Below are 15918 nucleotides of genomic sequence, written 5' to 3'. Positions count from 1 at the left end.
TAACTCTCTATTTTGTAAAACCCCAATAGGTTTTCACTACTTAGGGCCTTTTAGCATGATGGTAATGTAATGCTATAATTTTAAATGTGATGCTTAATTTCAATTGTTTTTATTATAGATTATGTTATCGATGTGAGGCTATAATTTTTATAAACAAGATGGTACATGTATTTCAATTTTGACTGTTTACCAGGAAGCTAAACAAAGTATCTGGGAAGAACACTGAAATGAAAAAAAAACTGCGTAGTTTGTCATCATAACATAGAAGTTGTGTTCGGACTAAGATATATCCAGTTACAGCCGAATTATATGCACATCTATTCTTCTTTATTTAATAATTTCTCTATCCCTTGAGACGCAAAATCAGACACCCCGAATGACACATAATATTTTGATGAAATGAAATTAGGTTAAATTTTAGAAGCTGGCTTTTGGTTGAAATCCTTGACACGAAAATATTTCTATATAAATCCTACTGAAAAAATCGTCAGAAGTAGTATATAATCCTGATATTTGCATGCAAAACCTCAAAATCTGCAACATGGAAAACAGAGCACTGAAAAAATATTTTATTGTAGGAACTAATTCGTTATCACTCTTCAATTTGAAAGCACCGATAGTTTGTTCCTCTTTGTCTCCTAATAACTCATTAAATTTTCGAGGTTTTGTGAATGAATCAGAACATGTATTTGGTCGAATTACATATTTTACGCTAAGTATATGACTATAATCTTGTTACGCTTATTTTTGTTCCTAATTATCAAGATGATGACATGATACGTTGGTATGATGGAGAGAAATTTGCATCAACTGATATACTTGTGTCTCTTTTTATTCTCTCTCTGTTGTTATTCTTTTAGTAATATTGATGAGTTATGTAAGAATCTGGATCAGGCCGTTAGTCTGGTTACCTTGTTTTTAAATGTGATGTATGTATCAGACTGAAGGTAAATCCTAAGATGATATTTTACTAATTGACTGATACATGAGATATTAAATAACATACTTCAATTTCTGCTGATGGTGACAGATTAAATCAAATCTCTAAAAGCTTTAATTTTCTTGCTTTTGCTGAAGGACATATATTACTTTCACATTGCAAAGCTTTGTCATAACACTCGTATGCTATGTCCTTCACACCGATTACCTCATAGCACACTCCAAGTATTGTTAACGAATTAGATAACATACTTAAAAAAACTGAGTTTTTCTTTGTATCGTTTACCGTTTTGTATAAATCATTTAGAGCATTCTGTCTCCTCGGAAAATCGCCAAGATGATGAAAGCATAGAAATCTAAGGCAGTGAGACATAACAGTAGGCGGCAAACACATTTCTTGGTCTTTTACCTCAAGTTGTAGTTCCCGTGGTATTAATAATGAGTTCTGTGAGTATATGATACTTTTTAGAGTAGCTATTCTCATCTTATCATTCAGTGTCATTGTAGAATGAACACGATTTCTATAATCTTGTATATGTCTCTCATGGTAACATACACATCCTATTAAAACCATATCAGGTGAACATCTTGATAGGACTGTATCAGTAAGTCTAAGTGTTACATCGAACTGTCCCGTTACATAATAAAACGACGCGTATAACAACCAACCCGATACAGCATCAGTTTTCGTACCGTCTAGTAAATATCTTTGATATGTTTGATAATATTTGTTGCATGCCTTAGTCGTTATACTTGGTGGTGGTACTACTTGCGCGGCATATTGACTTATTTCAGCATAAAGATATTTACAAACACCAATAATGAATGTTGAAGATTTGGATTTAATTAACGATTCAATACATACTAGTGCTTTCAAATAATGTGAAATGTGTTTTGGATTTAATTAACGATTCAATACATACTAGTGCTTTCAAATAATGTGAAATGTGTTTTGGATTTAATTAACGATTCAATACATACTAGTGCTTTCAAATAATGTGAAATGTGTGTTGTAGGTCCTATCCCACATATTCTGAAAAATAAGAAGTCTAATAGTATGAAAGAGGATGTTTCCTTTGTATAAAGAAAACGATACTTGTCCTTGTCGTTGGAAATCACGTTCCTTATCAAATCATCAAAACCATCATTTGTCATGCTATTCAAAGTTGTATAAGAATTTTATTGTTATCTGAATTGATCTTTCCTAAGAACATATTGTGTTCAGGTATAAAATAGTTCGGACAAAAACAGTTGTGTGCCCAAAAAATCAGTTTATTTATGCAGAGAGTAAAACAATAAAACAAATTAGGTAATTGGAATGTGTCAATGTCCACTTCCTCTGAGACCCAGAATAAAGCCGTCTTCAGAAAATAAGAACACAGTAAACCTTTTGATTGATCGTGTGTGTTAATGATATGTTTTAGTGCTAATTTTAGGAGACCGTAACACAAGAGTTGAGTGTGGTTAAACGAATGTATAAGTTGTTTTTCGGCCATTGAGAAAGATATTCTCCACAAAACATCACAATCTGGTTGAGTTCTTGGTCCAATAGGTACTAACAAACAACCATATTCTATAATTTTATCAATAGTAGAATAAGATGGCCATTGCTGTCGATAACGGAACGCCCATTGTATTGTATTTGAAGGTAGGTATTTACTACGTAGACAGAATGCAGCATCAATGGTTTGATGTTTATCCGATAAACAAGGGCAATGTGATGATAACTGAAGATGTGGAAACTTCTGATTTATATTATTTATAAATTTGGTGACGGATAGATATAAACCGTTTCTCGAACTTTCAAATGATTCATATGTTATAAAGTAAGTTTCGCCGTCCCCTCCCGCTATTAATCGGAGTCTTATAAATCCAGGATGATCATTATCAGTCTCCATAAGCAGTGTTGTACGATGTATAGCATGTTTGATATTCTTCACATTCGGCATTACATCCACGGTTTTCATTACGAACATGATATCTCTATCACTACCTGGTAAATCAATTCCCTCTGCTAGACTCCCGCTCGATATTTCTATTGTATTCGAACCGCTGTTTAGCTGCATTGCACTTTGTATTATATCCTGTATGATAAACAGTTGTTGTCTTTTTCGTATGTCTATTTCAGTACCCAAAGTTTTCACTAAATAGTCGTATAAGCATTTTACCTTCAAACCATTTCCATTCCAGAACCTGTAATCTTATAAAAACATATTGTTTCAGTTGTTAGATTTGGCAATCGTCCTAACTTTTGTGTTTAGAAAGATGCATATGCGTTAACTAAAGAAAAAAAGAACTAGCTAAAGAAACATACATTCGTTGTACACTACTTCTAGTTAACTCTTATTTTCCGCGAGTACTCGGATAAATCTTCAATCTTGAATTTCTATTGACAAGAATAGGTTTAAGATGGGATGCAGTGTTTTCGTTACTATCTTCCATAAAAATATAACGAAAGACAAATGAACTACACACATATTTTGATCCTCTGTTTTTTGTTTTGTTATCAATTAATGTTTGTGTACGTGTTTATACATGTAGAGCAACATTCAATTTTATCAAAAATATTGAGAAAAAAAAGGTCCGACAAAGTAGACAATATATGTTTCATCTGTTCCAGAGGAGTTGGTATTTTTTGTAATATGACTTGTCCCATTTGTCCATTGATTAGTCAAGAGCAATATTGGACTATAAGTTACTTGTGCCTTTTAGTAATGCTCAATCTGACTTGCCCCGTGTGTTTTTGCACCATCGTTTGTCCGACAAAATTTTAGCCATGACATTGTCAGTTTATTTTTGACTTTTGGGTTTGATTTTCGATCTCGTACTTTCGCCTATCTTTATATTGTAAATTAAACAGTTATAGTTAAGTTTAAAATACAGATTGGTTAGGTTAACCCTTACCATGCGGTGACCGTCATATGACGGGCGTACCCACATAACAATTATTTGGCACCAATAGCGTTCAACACTTTAAGATGTCCACTTTATGATACTTATTTTAAAAGGTATGCATGTTTCGTCAACCTGAGGCTATCCATATTCACGTTTCTCATGTATACGTAGCATTTTGAGCACAAATACGGACTTGGAAAATTCATATTTGCTGAAACTTGGTTTTCTGGAGGGATGGGCTCCAAATATGTATCTTACACATGAAGTTCAGACATGTCAGAGGCATAAAACTTGCAAAAAAAGTGCAAACTCACAGCCATATAACTATTGATCGTTATTATTATTGAAATACGCATAGGAAACAACTAATTCAGGTTTTGGCTTCATTTGAAGTCAAAAATCGGCAAAAATTGTGAAATTCAGTTTTTTTGGTCAACATGACCTTCTGTAGACTACTGAACCAAGATCGGATTCACTCCGACCTAACAACTATTGGGATTTGTTTACTAGGGTCAACTCTACATGCAGGCTTAAGCTGGATACCTTTACCAGCATCCCTGGGTCTTCTGGGTCAAGAAAAAGGAAGACAAATCGGCAAAATTGACGCTTTTTGAACCTGATGGCCAACTTTGGGGCAAATTACCGCCCACCTCGACCACTCCACCACGTGATCACCTTAATTAGAATGAAAGGAATCAATATGCTACAGCAACAGGGCTAAGCTCAATTGCATATTTGCAAATAAACGAACATTTGACATTTTCTGAAAACAATTCAGCATGGTTAGGGTTTAATTCAAATGTACATATCATACCAATCACGTTTAAATAGAAGTGTTGATTCACAAATTATGGTAAGTTTTTCGGCTTGTAATGTATTAATTATTAATCAATGAAAGTTTTAATCCGTGTAAACACCGCGTTGAAATGTTTTTAATCAGTTCCGTAGGGGTCGCCGCAGATATTTTTGCTTCGGTTCTTGTTTGGAAATATGATCTTGAAAACAATTTCAAACGAAAGACTTTTTGACTTTTTTTGTTGTTGTTGAAAGTTGTGCACATAGGAAACATTCCTTCGGAAGGAAAGGACGTTGCCTGTACTGCTATAACAAAAAGTATCCTCAGGATAAAATTGAGTATGGAAATGGGGAATGTGTCAAAGAGATAACAACCCGACCATAAAAAAACAACAGCAGAGGGTCACAGGTCTTCAATGTAGCTAGAAATTCCCGCACCTGAAGGCGTCCTTCAACTGGCCCCTTAACAAATATATACTAGCTCAGTGATAACTAACGCCATACTAATTTCCAAATTGTACATAAGAAACTAAAAATAAAATAAGACAAGACTAACAAAGGCCAGAGGCTCCTGACTTAGGACAGGCGCAAAAATGCGGCGGGTTATATAATTAAACATGTTTATGAAATCTCAACCCTCTCGCTATACCTCTAGCCAGTGTAAAAAAGTAAACGCATAACTATACGCACATTTAAAATTCAGTTCAAGACCGAGTCTGATGTCAGAAGATGTAACAAAGAAAATAAACAAAATGACAATAATACATAACAGACTACTAGCAGTTAACTGACATGCCAGCTCCAGACTTCAATTAAACTAATTGAAATATTATGATTTCTTCATATGAATATCAGGCACAATTCTTCCAGTTAGGGATATATTGTCATACCATCATGACATATATGAGAAGAACATAACCCGTGTCAATCCAACAACTGGTTTTTGAATAAATATGTTTAATTCCGATGCAAAGACCCTATAAGTGAATCAAAATTAACGCCAAAATATCCAATATTTAATGACCTGACAACACTATCGTAACTATATCCTTTCTTGATAAGTCTATTTAAAGGTTTTGTTAGTTTCTGAGGTGAATACTGACATTTTTGTGCTTTATAAAGAATATTTCCATAACAAAATTGATGTGAAATACCTGATCGTAGAAGAAGTCTACATGTAGAGCTGTATTTACGAATGATGTCCTTATAACGATGATAACATTTAGTTAATGTTTTGACTAGTCTGTGATATCGAAAACACTGGTGTAATAAGTTTTCAGTAATACATAAATTTTTCTTGTTAACATCTCAAACATTGTTACATACACGAGCGAATCGTACAAGTTGAGATATATAAACACCGTAAGGGAACAAAGGAACGTCACCATCTAACAATAGGAATTGAACGAGTACCTGAGTACTCGAGTACTCGTTGTCAACCCTTTAAAAAGTATTCCTGATAAATATAGCGGATAAGCAAATATTTTCTCAAGCACAACTATGAATATATTTTTTACACCAGCATGGCCAAAATCTTGCACACAACAGTCATTGTCTATAGATCAACAGCAACAAGTTTTTTTTCGGAATTTTGGTCCTTAATCCTCTTTATGTTTGTACTTTATTTGGCCTTTTTCAACTCTTTTTTGGGGAATTCGAGCGTAACTAATAAGTTTTTTGCGTCTGTCGTAAATACACATTATGTTGGTATGTATGATAGGTTTATTATTTACCTTCATTGCAGTATGTTCTATTCTCTAGGTACTCTAGATATTCATCTGATGTTTTGTCAGGATACCTTAAGTTAAGTATATACTGTTCGTGGGTTTTCCTTTTGACTAGACAAGCTTTATACATTTCTTCAAATTGTTTGATTGCCAATCCAAAAACGTCATTTGAGATAATGATTCCTCCGTCTTCAGATTGGGAAACACATGGTGGGTATCTGCGCCTTCCAGGGTAAATGAAACGCTTGACGCCATATTTTCCCCAGTACTTCATTTTCCTCATTCTATGAATATTTTTAGCGCTATCATTTTCATCGTTTCTTGAGTTCTGGTTCATATTTGCTGTAAAATATCAATTATATCTACAATGTACTAAGCAAAGATATACAATAATAAAATAACTTTTCAGAAAAGAAAATGGGATATTCCTGACTTGATACAGGCATTTCCATTAACATGTTTTTATTGCTAGCTTGTCGACACTCAAATTGAATTTCATTATTTAAACAACAATATGTTATTATCTTTTCATGCTTTTAAACATTCAAATAAAAAAATATTCCATACATTATTAAAATTCATACAAATGTTTAAGAAATAAATTGTGGAATCATTCGAGGATATTTAAGGTGGTACCCAACACCTTTACTAAAATTAATTTGGCCCGTTTAATTTTCATAAAAATTTGACAAAGTATTTACTTTGACCCTTTGACAAAAGTTTCAAAAATTCAAAAAATTTTAACCAACCGTTTTATCAGAAAAATTACACTGGTTATATAGCAGTTTGACAAACAATTATTTTGATCACTGAGAAACTTACTTTTCCATCAAAACACAACGTAATTAAAACGTTTAAATTATTTTACAGAGTTATCTCCCTGTAGTATTAGGTACCACCTTAATGAGAAAACTATTTACCCAATCTACGAATAGATGTAAAAATGTAGAAGGAATTCCTATAATTTAACCTAATCATGTATTGTAAATGTCGTTATAATTTAAATCTCCTATTTTTTGGCAATATGGTACACTACTATGTAGACCGTAGGCGATTTAAATAGAACAAAACAGTTCGACCTCTTGTGTTTAGAAGGTAGAAAAGTGAAATGAACTTTGTATACGGTCGTCAAGGTGTCACAAAAGTTACTTTCCCTTAAGTTAGTATAAATATTTGCATTCACGTTGATTCATTTTCATATCGTACAACTGTTAACAATGCAACTTGCAAATACTCGTTTAAAAAACGACCATAAGTCAAGTTGTTATGTCATTCAGGGGGTCTTCTTATAAACTGCTACTTTTTTTGCCCGACATCTTGGGAAAATTACCAAAATAGAGAAATGAATTGTCAATCCTTTAAGAGCATTCTTAAAGTGGCACACCTAAATTTGACATTTGTACCCAATTTCAAAGTTGAATGTTAAAAAAAGGGATGTTGTTAATTAATCTACGCATCGAACACACCCGTCATATATATAACATCCCATGACTTTTAAGTGATTAAAACATTTTTTTGTTAAATAATATTTGCATGTTTAATATGTTTTTTTCTTTAACAATTACAATTACACCGACAGTCATAATTTCTGTGTCATTTAAACCGTAACACAGATTGTTTAACCATTGTGAAATTGAGTTTTTGGGGTAGCATAGATTTATATTGTATTCCTTTTGTTTGTTTTAGCCAGTTGTATTTTCGGAATTATTTTTTATACATCATTTATTGATCTTGTAATTTAGTCTGCGTCTTATTTCTTAGGTGTCATGTTTTGGCTATGTTTGTGTTCGATCATACAATATAATAAGTCGGTAGTTGCCCGCAAATGATTTTTATTTTTATTTCTTGTGACTCTTTACGTTTTATTTGTTGATTGCAGTTGGTTTTTGTTTTGTGTCCTGTGGCGACATGGTGTGATTGTATTTTTTCTTTTGATGTGTTAGCATCTAAAATTGGGATTGCACTGAGTTATTTCATGATTTCTTTTGTGTTATATTTTCGATACATTTTTATTCTATCTTATAGCATCTAACAATTGTCCGTCGACATACTGTGATACTATTTTTATTTGCCAATGTTATTTATACTACTTGAATTTACTATTTATATCTTTTTTTCTTTCTTAATAATTACCTGCAGTCGAAAATTTGCAAGACATTAAAAGTCCTTTTTTATTTAAAAGTTTTACATTAGACTAAATGTTATTATAGTTTATCACATAAAGACTCGATTGTATTATAGAATTTGTCTTGAATAACCGCCCACCGTAAGTTGTATGTTAGTTCTTTACCACTCAGAAACAGATTCAAGAATATCAAAATTTCCCTATATTATTCTACCGTATACAGTGGCTCACTGTATTTTTCTTATACATGCAAACTATTACAAGTCAAATACTATTAGTTCATGAGTGTTTTTGTATTTCATGTTCTACACATGCGTATATATATATATATAGTTTGAAAGATACAACAAAACAACCCAGGGAACAATCCATCAACAAGGAAGTAAGTAGAAGATCAGAATTCATACTATTTTTTTAGCCTTCAATTTTGTGTAACAATTTTTTTTCGAACATATTTTTCAGACAAGGTAGTATCGATTTTACTTGATATTGACAAATCAAAAAATTAAGCCACATGGTAATGCTTGGGTTGCTTAAACCTTTGAATATTCAGTTCAGATGATCAAGTTCTTTGAAAAAGGAGACAGGGGGGACCAATGGCACTGCTATATCATCTCAGAAATTACATAAATTATTATCATTAGTATTACAAGACTATGAAGGATGCATACACATCTCTTCTATTATGGTTACGTTTGAAAACTTCTGTATATAAACTAGATGTGTCAAAGCGACACGAATGACCCCGACGTCCGAAAAAGTCCGCAAAATCTGCAATATCAATATAAACACACGTTGACACAAACATGAGTGTAGCTTCACATATCAAAATCACCTCAAAATCTGGAAGGAAATAGAGAAAAAATCCGTAAAACTGTGATTTTCAATAATTTATCAAAGTCAAAAGTCCGTTATTTCAGCGAAAATTAGCGGAGCGAAACAAAACATAAGATTGACCCATAACTCATCATGGTTGGTTAACTGACATACCAAAAATTAGCCCAATATCTGAAGGCGTTTAGAACAAAAAAACGTATAATGGTTTGTTGCGGAATCACGGAATTACGGAAAAACGGAAAGACGGACATGGGTAAAACTTGATGGCACTGACAACTCCGTTGCGGGGCCATAAAAAACAAGTTCCTATTGTGGAATAACTTTATTCATATAAATCATCTCTCCTACAAGAGATTGCCTTTTTTAGTTCAAATTGGAATCTCAGATAAGCATCTGGTACTTTTAAACCTCTACTCTCTTTTCCATGCCTCTGCTGGACATGTGTACTTCAGATTAATGCCTGACTGTCAGATGTGTAGCAGAACTTTTACATAACTTCTTTATAAAACTGTTGCTTATCTCTCTTTTTGACACAGCAAACAAAAAATTGAATAAGCAATTAAAGTGGGGGTTGCAACCACATGTTTCCCGTACAAACGGATAGGAACTCAGAACAATTTCCCGGATCTGCATGTACATGTGAAAATTCAGGTAGCAAACATTGATTTGTCGATGTTTATTTGACATTTATGATCGTTGTTGTGTGACAATTTTGATCGTTTTACACGGAGCTCCACCATTTTAAGGGAAACGTTTGGATGCATATATCTTTCTGATTATTTTATTGGTTCATATTTACATAAAGAATGTTTTAGCTATCAAAACTTGAAGCAGAAATGTTATATCGTGACATAAGAGTTCATCAAAGTTTCCATCAAGCAACTTGTTATTTTGCAAATGTCGGAGCCCCGCTTGACAGTCTCCCGAATGACAAAATTAGTAGAAAACCGTACAGTTGCGTTCCCAGACTGTGAATGTTAAACCGTTAATTTTTATTGCTATTCGGTTAATTGAGTTTGAGAGGATATTGTAGTCCACTTTATCAGTGTGTATCATATAATGTTACAATGCAACAAACCTGTCAAACACACCGTGAAAAATAACATTATCTCCCCTGGAAATGCTTAACAACAAGACACAAAAACTGCTACATTTTTTTGCCCTATATCACATAATGATGAAAACACATTACATAGATAGGGAATACTGTGCTTGTGTACACGTTTGAATGTGAAGGTCATGTAGGTGGCACACTGAGAACGATTGTCTCTAGATTTTTTGTTTAAATTCTTCCATCGTTTTCCGTTTCTTTCCCGTACCGCTATTCCTGGTTATAAATTAATCCAAAACATGCATTTATCCCAAAGCAACAACTATTAAACAACTCACCTATACCAATGGTGATCGTCTAATTTCTATCTGATTCATTTAATCGAACCTTTCTTGGCGACACCCATCGTTGTAGCGTATACCATTGGAGGTGGCAAAATTACATGATTTGACAGGAGAGCGAAATAAACCAGGGGAGCAATTTTATCGAACCGCATTCCATACTGTATGTATAGATATGTGATCAGAACAATAAATTTATATAATTAATATGACACAATGAGACTATAAATGCTCATTATGATATTTATTTGTTATATGCATTCTAACCTTTTTAAAACCAATATATTTTCGAATTGTACAAACAAATAAAGAATAAAATTTAATATTCCACCTTCCGTCAAATACTGAATAAAGGCAACCTCTGTTCGAAACTCATTAATCGATAGAGAAATAAACAAATCCGGGTTACACACTAAAACTGAGAGAAACACACCAAATATAAGAACTCGAGGAGAATAACGACACAACAGACACACAACATTAAAATGTAACACACACAGACACGGACAATAATATTACAATGACCATTTTCCTGACTGACTGTGATCTTCATACGTTTCAAATAACTTGATCAATGAATTACAAATTAATTTAGAAGAATAACACAAACTCGAGATCGAATATTAAAAGGAGTACTTAGTCGTTTTTCAGCCGACGATGTAAGATCCAAGTGTTGAAAGGAGTACTTACGCGTTTTTCAACCGACGATGTAAAATTTCAAGTGTTAAAAGGAGCAGCCGACAATGTACGATTTAAGATCTTTAATTGTAAATCCTATCAAGTAGGAAGTTAGAATAGTGTAGAGTGGTAACACACCAAGACAACATGTCAATATCAAATTATTGAAAGTGAAACAACAGTTCATATATCATACTAAAAAAGTTTTGTTTTTCCTAGAATCCTCTGTAGTATGAAAATGTTGTATCAAATCTCAGTCTTGTCTTGTTATTTTTAGTGTTAGTACTTAAAAAACTAACTTTTTTTTCTTTAAAAAAAAAAAGATTTTTCTTTAATCAGAAAAGGATTAAAGACGCGAACATGTCAAATAAATCTGAACACTTCATGAAAATTACAGTTGTTTTATATCGTTAAGTATTTGTAATAAATTTACAACTTTCAACTGTTTGCATTTCTTTGGTTTCGTACGTATTTTATATATACCGTTTGTACTATTATTATATATAGATGAATGAACGAAAACATCTATAAAATAAATCATATTGAATCCGAGAAGATGAAAAACAAACTTACCCCTGCTACAAATTATTGTGCTCTTCTTTTTTTAAATGGACGTTTAGATAAATTTTTGACAGGAATTTCCACTTTCGATATCAAAATTTACCCACTCATTCTTTAATGTATTTAAAAGGTCGGTGTCATTTACGTTGCATATTATCATTGCTACGCAATATTTCTATAATTAGATATATGATCATATCAATAAATCAAGATCAATAACAGACAATCGAATGTGAATGTAAGGTAATTGCAATAAACTATATAAGGTTGTCTCGTAGGATTTACGCTTTGTATACATCTTGATAGATTGAAAGGATAAATTATCTTTATGTAGAAATAAAAGATTCCTTTCATAAATATACTGAATTCAATTAATATCACATTATTCATTTCAATACGGATCACTAGCGGTTTGGTTATGACTCTCTATTTCTTGAACTATTTTCCAATTAAGTAGATTCTTTAATATCTTAACCTAAGTCCACATACTGTATATCAATTTTTACACATATGTACTATACTCCTGTATCGTTATCTTCACGATGACCATATGATAAGGTGGGTGTCATATATTTTGGATATAAACAATAATCCAGTAAATTAAAATGAAAATAGAAAAATATGTATAAACAAATTCATATGTAGGTGTTGGTCGTATTTGTTTACTAATTAATTACATAAAATGTATCATAATATTATGACCATCCAGAGAGCATTTAATTTAACTCTTTATCGGATACATATAGATTCTCCGGAATCAAAAAATATTTCATCATTTGTATAATGTATTAGAATGATTATGGAGCTTTATTTCAGTTTTTACAGTGAAGCACATACGAAATACATTGTTATGAAGATGCAGAATACTAAACATATTAATCAATAATAATGCTTGAAGTCAAGTGACATCAGCTGCTTCAATACATCATAATATAAATTAAATAAAAAACTAATCATTTTACATTGATCATATCATACTTTATCTACAACTATTACTAATTAATAAAATAATGTATTCGATGTAACAAAAAATATGTGTCTTCCATTTCAAGAAAAAAAACTAGTAATGCCTACTGTTTCTTTGGCATGTCACCAAAATTATCATGGCATGTAAATATAAGGCCGGCATACTCGCAACATGTGTTATAGGTTGTATTTCTGTGCATATTGACAATGCAATTTCCCATAGGAACTTCTTTTACGGTTTAAACTGTTCCACTTTTACTATGAAGTTCTGAATAAAATCTTATCCTAGAATTGAACGTTCATATGCACTTCATTGTTTTCAAAGATCAAAATATAGGACTGTGCGGCATATTTTCAACGCGTACATGCCCTGAACTTCTCACAGTTTAAACTTACACTGATTTTCTAAACTACCCCTACCGCTAATGAAAGGTTGCCACAGATTTCAATATAAACCAATTGCACATGTATATAGTTACTGGTAACATACCAAAGTTGTGTCTCTATGAGATGGAACACAGAGATCATAACTTGGAACCATTATGTAAACAAAATTCATTTTCTATGAATATGCTTAATTTCCCCAAAAGTGTCGTGGTGTGAGAAGCAGCTGTATTTACAAAGTGCAACCTGTACTCCTACCTGCATCTTATGTTCGTAAAGTCAACAGTATGGGTGTGATGAATACATAGCAAACCCTCCATTATTTTGATTTTCAGTGTCATGTATAGTAGCATGACAATACCTTTTTAACTTATACATATAGTCTTTATCTTAAAGGACTGATATTTAAAAACATATATGCACAGATATGCTTTAACTTAATTGACTGATTCTAAATAACATTTTCTAATAACTGTTGATGACAAATGATTCGTTTAAGGAGGCTTGCGGTCACAAAAAATTCAGCAAACACTTAAACATTTGTTTCATTACACATTTCATGTATTACATCATTAGCTATTACTTTATAATATGGTACAAAAATCACCCAGACAAATCGATTTGGTATGGCCACAGGTAACTCTATAAATGTTTATATCATTGAAAAAGCTCCAAATTATTTCCCTTTGGTGCACACATTTATTTTTTTTACGTTTAAATTGAAATATATTTTTTAACCCATCGGTGACCTATATTTTTTATTATTGTTTTCATAGCTGTATATAAACTAAATCATTGTAAATTTTAAGCGATTTCTATAACTTAGATCTTTTTTTATATTTCGATATAACCAATAATTCTTCTATTAGTTTAACAGAATAAAAGGACACAAACAAAAATGTATGCTTCTTCCAAAGGCAAATTGTGAGCTTAACTGAACGGTGACCCCATATTTTTATGATTACATAACAAGCCCTCTAGTGTCATGTATAGAGTAGCATGACTATACCTTTTTAAATTATGCAGATAATGTATATCTAAACTGATTAATATTTTAAAACATATATCCTTTGATTACATAGATATGCTTTAACTTAATTGACTAATTCCAAATACCATTCTCTAATTGCAGTTGATGCTAAATGTTTCGTTTAACACTCAAAAAGTTGCAATTTTCTTACTTTTGCTGAAAGACATATACGACCATCACATTTTAAAGCTTGTTCATAACACTGAAATGCTGCGTTCTTATCACCAGATATCTCAAAGCATACTCCAAGTGTTGTACATGTTTCAGATAAGACGGTTGACATAGTTAAATAAATATGTTTTTCGTTTATTGTTGAATTCAAATCACGTAAAGACTTTTGTCTTTTGTAAATATCACCAAGATGATGAAAGCATAAAAATCGAAGACAGTGACAGATAACAGTAGGTGGCAAACACATGTCTTGGTCTTTTACCTCCAGATGTAATTCCCCTGGTATTAATGATGAGTTCTGTACGTAAATAACATTTTTCATGGTAGCTAATCTCATCTTATCATGCAGTGTCATAGCAGAATGAACACGATTAATGTAGTTGGTTATACATGTATATCCTGCTTTATTATTGTAGTTCACGCATCCTATTAACAACATGTCAGGTGAACATCTGGACAGAACATAATCTATTAGTCTAAGGGTAATATCGAACTGTCCTGTCACGTAATAAAACGATGCGTATAACAACCAGCCCGATACAGCATCTGTTTTTGTACCTTCTTGTAAAAGTTTATGATAAAGTTTGTGTATGTTGTATGTTTCAGTCGTTGTTGATGGTGGTGGTAATACTTGTGCTGCATTTTGACTTATTTCAGCATAAAAATATTTACAAACGTCAATAATAAATGTTGAGGATTTTGACTTAATCAAATTTAAAGTTAACAACAGTGCATCGAAGCAACGGGAAATGTCTGCCATGGAAACTATCCAACATATCCTGTAAAAGAAGGTCTCTAACATTATTAACGAAGAAACATTCTTTCTTCTTAATAAACGACTAGTTAAATTGTCCTTGGCATACAAATTTGTTAACAAACAATTTATTCCATCAATTACTATGCTATTCAAAACTTTCATTAGAATTTTATTGTTATCCGTACTGATCTTTCCTAGAAACATGTTCTGTTCAGGTATGAAATAGTTAGGACAGAAACAGTTGTTCACCCATACAATCAGTTTATTCATGCACAGAGTAAAACAATAAAATAATTTAGGTAATTGGAATGAATCAATATTCTCTTCCTCTGAGACCCAGAATAAAGCTGTTTTCATAAAATAGGAGCACAATAAATCTTTGGCATGGTCGTTTGTGTTAACAATATGTTTTAATACTAGTTTTAGGAGACCGTAACATAAGAGTTGAGTGTAATTAAACGAATGTACAAGTTGTTTTTCAGCCACAGAGAAAGATAATCTCCATAACAGACTACAATCTGTCAGAGTCCTTGGTCCAATAGGTACTAACAGACAACCATAGTCTATAATCTTATCAATAGCTGAATTAGGGGGCCACTGCTGTCGATATCGTGAGGCCCATTGCATTGCTTTGAAAGGTAGTGATTTACTATGGAGACAT

At 32.3% G+C, this 15918-nt stretch overlaps 1 long non-coding RNA gene across 1 annotated transcript; it reads right to left on the bottom strand.

The window, feature by feature from the left end:
• Positions 1-2105: 2105 nt before the first annotated feature.
• LOC143046708 (uncharacterized) lies at positions 2106-12043 on the bottom strand. The gene is made up of 3 exons (XR_012969240.1): positions 11962-12043; positions 6363-6698; positions 2106-3139 (listed from the first exon to the last, which is right to left on the bottom strand). It is a non-coding gene; the product is annotated as an uncharacterized LOC143046708 (long non-coding RNA).
• Positions 12044-15918: the final 3875 nt, after the last annotated feature.

Source organism: Mytilus galloprovincialis, chromosome 9 (assembly GCF_965363235.1).
Source record: "Mytilus galloprovincialis chromosome 9, xbMytGall1.hap1.1, whole genome shotgun sequence".
NCBI lineage: Eukaryota > Metazoa > Mollusca > Bivalvia > Mytilida > Mytilidae > Mytilus > Mytilus galloprovincialis.
Note: the sequence above shows the minus strand (reverse complement) of the source record. Positions and strands in the feature narration are given on the sequence as shown.